Source organism: Halictus rubicundus, chromosome 1, assembly GCF_050948215.1.
Source record: "Halictus rubicundus isolate RS-2024b chromosome 1, iyHalRubi1_principal, whole genome shotgun sequence".
Classification (NCBI taxonomy): Eukaryota; Metazoa; Arthropoda; class Insecta; order Hymenoptera; family Halictidae; genus Halictus; species Halictus rubicundus.
The window spans coordinates 15,755,457-15,761,456 of record NC_135149.1 but is presented as its reverse complement, the minus strand read 5'-3'; positions in this window follow the sequence as shown (position 1 = coordinate 15,761,456).

Here is a 6,000-nt window from a genome sequence, read left to right as displayed (position 1 = left end):
AGGTTCAAGGTCATTCCAGAAACACACGGATAATCGACGGTTCGTCTTTTATGCGACAACCCGAAGACGACCGAGCCCGTCGTACGACCGCGAATCGGTTCGAATCGAATTTTGCGAGGTCGCACCGTCGCGCGTCGTCCTTTCAAAATTTCATCGTTTCCTCCGGGTTTCGCTGCGGGTTCGTTTGATTTCGTTTCGCTCGGTAGCTGGACGCGCGTCGAAGGGGAAGAAGATTCATATACGATTCCTCGCGTACCAGCTCGTTACCGGCATCGTATCGTTCGAGCGCACCGGCCGTTGTTAATAGGGACACACTGAACTTTTTGTAAGGTTGCGGTAAGCGCAGCGTCATTGGTAGTACTCTCGTTGTCGTCGGAGTTGCTGCTACCTGGCTCGAACTCGCGCGTGCACGGCAAAAGGATCACAGGCATCCCTTATATGGGTTGTCACCGAGGTTGCCGGGATAGGATAATAAGATACTACCTTCTTGCTCCTGGATCCTGGACAACGGGCGGTGGCCGTACAGATCGTGACCGTCCCGTCGCGGGACGACGCACACCCATGCTCGCGCCACACCGCGCCGTGGTCGGCACGCTTCTTTCTTCCTCGGACTTTGTTTACCGAACGCGTTACCGGTTGCCGCTTACCGGTTACCGGTTACCGTCGTTGCGGCCGTTGCAAGCCGTTCAAGCCGTTCCCTTGTTCTCGTCGTTCCGACGTTCTGCCTAATAATCGTTCTCGATGCTGGCAAAGAAATCTCCCTTATCGAGTCGAATGCCTCTCTTTCCTTTCGCCGCGAGACACCATTAACGATGACTCGCCGGTGAGGGAGCGTTCGCGTTCCCCTCCCCCCGAAAAAAAAAGATCGATGCGACGCAACGAATAAGGATCGGGTCTCGAGACCCGGATGTCGACGGTGGTTTTTCCAGATGGACATACGAGCCGGACATTAGCCTGGTTATCGGTGATTCGTGTTCGTGGGTAAATATTAACGCGCCGGGTCCCGAGAGCGACCTAAACCGATACTTTACCGTGCACGCGGAACGGAGCAGAGCGGAGCGTCTCGAGCGTCGAGCGCGCGTATAAGGCGGTCGAGCATCGAAGTTCACGAGGATTGGACGCACCAGGGCCCCGTAGATCGTATCTCCCGAGCGAGTTTACGTAGAAATCCTCGTTCTACCGACGAGCTGGACTAACCTAACTTAACCGCTCTCGAACAGTCAGACCCTTCGGCTGCTGGTATCGCACTACGAATCGTCTACCGAATCTTTGGCGCATATATTATCGAACGAGGACTGTCGCGGAAGGTTCGCCGCTACAAACCATGGAATCGTCTCCGGCAAAGATTATCGAATTCGTGGCAAAGACCGAGGTTCGAGGAGAACGCCGAATCGAAACGGCATTAATTCGAATTCGGTCGCGCTCGATCCGTAACACCGAGATCTCATCGGACGTGGCCGATTTTCAATGAAAATTGGCACCGATCGACGGACGAATCGCTCGATCTTTTACGCTCGTTTTTCCCTGCTGGTTTTCCGAGGATCAACAGCGAAATAAATTGCGTTTCCGATACGGAACGGCGAAAGTAAAATCGCATCGTTCCTGTTGATCTCGAGCGGCGCTGCGGCTCTCCGCGCCTATCCGCGTCCTCTCCGCGTCCTCTCCGCGCCGCACCGGTCGAACGGTTGGCGCTTCTCCTACCCGAAAGCCGTGACACGTTTATGGGCCCGTACGGTGGTCGCTCGAAGCAAGCTGATCGGTTCATAAAGCATCCGACCGCGATTCCCTGGTAGTCACAAATCAACTCAACTGGATCGTTTGGGCCCTGTGTTTCAGCGGTCTGTGGCGTAGCCAGGCTATATCTGTCGGAATGTACCATAGGTATGGTCTCGCGCTGCTTCACCAAGACAAACGCAGGTTCACGGATAGGTACGAATGAACCGTCCCAGAGACAACACCGAACCTTCGTCTTCTTCGTGGTCTCTCGTAACGGACGGGCCGCGGTGTGATACACGTAAAGCGACGCCCTTAAATCACCACGGGACCGAACGCCTCGTCCTTCCGTCCCCCTTTCCATCTCTCCTTCTCCCTCTTCTTCTCCTTCTTCTTCTTCTTCTTCTTCTCGTCTTCTTCCGCTGATGGTTCCCCTGCGCTCCTTCTCGTTCCCCGGTGGACTCGAGGGGAAGGTGCACCAGCGAGTTGGCCGCAAGGCCCACGCGGTCCAAAAAAAGATGGATTTATAAGGATCCGAAGGGAGCCTAGGGTTTCGAGGATTCCATTGGTTCGACTCGCGACTCGCGTCGCCTCCCGTTCCCGTTCCCGTTCTCGATCTCGATCCCGATTCCCGGTCCCGCAACCCCTATCCCGCGTCGAGATATCTTACGCCATCGATTATCGATTATTTCCGATCTTTCCTGTTTGGATCGTGGCCCTTTCTCGTCCTTCGAGAGGAGCACGAGAACAGATTTACGATACCAATCGTATCGGACAAACTCCAGCCACCCGTCCGGCCCGTTTTGTCTTTTTTTCTCTCTCTCTCTCTCTCCTCTTTTTTGTTTTGTTTTGTTTTGTCATTTTAAAAGAATACCGATACTTCCGCGCGTATCGACCTCGTCATCGTGCCCCTCTTTACGCTCCCTGCCCCTCGCGCAAACGCTCCCCGCTCTCCGCAACCCCGACTGACTGTTCGCGGGGAAAGATGTAATCGGCGAAAACGCGCAAGATCGATACTATATAGAGTAAATATGACGGCACGTTAACTGGGAATGCCGGGAGGAAGATTTCCCGATGACATCTCCCGTGGGAGCAGCAAATGCCTCCGCGTCCCCTCTGTGTTCTTTATCACCACCCCGGAATGCTTGATAACGTTTGATTTGTTTCAATCGTAAATATCAAGGCCGCGCAATATGGCTCTGCTCTTTCTCGGATAACTGGATGCTGGATGCTGCGTGCTGGATGCCGAATGCAGCTCGCCTCGTCCCTGCGATGAACGTGCCGGCACGCACTAGCGCTCGCGCGCGCACGAACGCACGTACCCACGCATCCTGCAGGCTGCGATAATTGCGCGCATTGTCGCGAGACCGAGCATTAACCGGTGCGGTGGCGCGAGCGGTGCTCTGCCACCGTCGATGCCACCGCCGCAGCTGTCCGCGTACCTCTCCTTCGAGTCGACGGTCAAGAGACGCCGGCCTGTAATTTGCGTGTTTGGTCAGCTCGCGATAAGGAACGTAATCTCGCCGGTGCGGCGAAAAGTTCCTCGGTGTTTCGCGCGGACGCGGTCCTAAATCCCCGAGGGACGAGAACACCTCCAAAACGAGCAGAGAGCTCGAACGATTGCGAGGTGCGGACAGAGAACGAACGGAGGAGGGGGGGGGGAAGCTGGCGAGGCGAAGGGAGGAAGAGGCCGAGAGGCCGACGAGACGGAGAAAGACAGGGAGAAGTCGATATACACGCACGAATGCGCGCTTCGTGGTTTTTCAATCGGGTTTCGGCGCATTCTTTAATTCGTCGCTCGAGGATAACACCCCTTCCTCCTGTTGACCGATCGGACGCGTGTACGCGCGTACGTGTGCACACGTAGCCACGCACACGCGCGCCCGCCACGTTTCTGCATTTGCATTCCCGACGCAAGAGGTGCGCGCACGCCGCCAAGACAGGAGGCATCGAATGTTTAATTCAAGATACGTGAGAGTGTTGAGCCGGAGAAACGGAGGGAGCGAGACGGGTAGAGACCGCGCGAGCGCGCGCACGCCGAAAGAGAGAAAAGGAGAAAGGTGGAACGGAAACAAGATCGGCGACAAGAAAGACGGAGACGCCGGCAAAGTGCAGCGCAGACCCGACGAAGCAAGAGATACATAGAAGTTGAGCGCGTATGAGCGAGTTCGGTGGAACGAGAGAGCGAGAAGCAGCGAAGGCAGGGGGAACAGCCGGAGAAAGAGAGAGAGAGAGAGAGAGAGAGAGAGAGATAGAGCGCGAGAGAGTGAGTGGGAGGGAGGGAGGGAGGGACAGAGAAGCGAAAGCGTAGGGTAGCAATTGATGGGACAGGGTGGCGCGTTTGTTGAGCTAATTACTGTAAGGCGAGGCGCTTACGCGCGCCGCTACATACAAACGGCATTAAAGGTGGTGGCCATCAATCCCCGTGGGTCCCCTTTTCCAGTCCTGGCAACTCGCCTCCTCCCATCCTCCGTTGTCTTCTTCGTGGTATCTCTGTCTCGAGACCGCGACTTCTTCCACCCGAGAAACACGCGCTCCTTTCTCTGCGCCCACATATGATTTCTCTGCTATTAATCGGTTATAATTCAAGTCCGTCGGTCGTCCTTCCCAGATTTCTATTGCCCCGTTCGATGTCGGGAGGAGGTCCCCAAGAGCGTCACGGTGAAGAGCAATCCGTTTGGTCGCGGTCGCGGTCGATGAGAGAAAACCCCGCGTGCAGCCTCGGAGGGATCGCATAGATCACGTTGTCCGCTTCTTATCGGTGCGCTCCGCTGTGCTTCGCTGCTCTGCGCCGCTCTGCGCCGCTCTGCGAGAAGACAGCACGGCCAAGGGCGGCGTGGGTGCAGGAACGACCGCGGCCGTTTCCGTTCTATCTCGCCGAGTTCGCAAAGGGATGCCCTGCGATGCACGTGTCACGATGGACGCGGCCGCTGGACGTTGCGACGCAACATAAATAATCGCGGTCGATAATTAAGACGGCGTTTCGGCGCTTGTGCGTGTACAGGCCGACACCCGCTGTCTCCTCGCGACGTGACATCGAGCTCACGCGTGTAGACACGCGAGACCGCGTCCGAGCCACCGAGGGAAAATATATCGTCCGCCCTCGGCCATTCCTCCTCCAGCGTTCGTTCGGTCGCTCTATCTTTCTCCCTATGTCTCTGTCTCGTTCCCGACCGATCTCTTCCCATTGGTTCATCCTCACCGGGGATGGAATCTCAGCGATTCTCGCGAACTTTGGGACACCGAATATCGCGGGGAGCCAAGGGCCCTTGTCCGGCCCCGAGCGAACAGAACGGAACGAAACGCAATGGATCGCAATGGAACGCAATGGAACAGAACGGAAGGGAAGGAGGAAAGCGAAACGCGGAGAGTCGAAGAGGAGCGAAAAGAAGAGAGGAGCCCGTGTGCCGTATGCGAGAGCTCCCCTGTCACGGTAGAAAGTATTGCGCGGATTCATCTGGATAAACCTTGGTACGATCAATCACCTCGCGATTAACCGAACTGCCTACGAAATTGAACTCGAACGGCGTAATTTATAGTGGTTTTTCTGAAAGAGATAAGAGGAAGAGGTCGTCGTAGCCGGTGACAGAACCGCCCTACTCCGAAAAACCCTGTTCCAGGTTTTGAAAAAGCGGATCATCGTAGTCGTAGAGCGTCGCACGGTGACGCCTACTACGACCACCGCTCAGACGCGACGCTCCGACACTCGATAATTATCGGTCCTGTAAAATAGTTTGTAACGTATCGGCCATTCAACGTTATTAACTGCCTAAATAAGTGACGCGGTGGAGCGGCCGCTCGCGGGAGGGAATTCTGCAGCCAGTGACATAAGTTCCGGAGTGTAATTAGGGGAATAAAGTCCGCGGAATTTCGCGAGCCAGAGCCACGATGCCCGGCTACGATCGTAAAGAGGACGAGTGTCCTGGCGTAATCCGAGGCCCGCAGACTCGTTGCGAGAAGGGGCTGCCGCGGAAACGACGAGAACGCGTTAAGGAACGATGGCGGAGGGCGTCTCGGTGCCGACGTCGTCGTGCCAACCCCACGGGGCGCCAGGCTCGTTATATCTTCATTAAGCGGTCTACCTAACCATCCTGTCGCGACTTCTTAGCACTTCGCAGTTCACACTAATTTCGCGTTACCTTTTTCTTTCTACATATCGGTTTCCTTGTTTCCTTGTTTCCTCGCTTCCTCGCTTCCACCCCGGCCGCGGCCAGACAAACCCGCAATAAACACGCTAAAAAAGAACAACCGCTCGACGGTATTCCGTTTCTCTTCGTTTCTTAGAGG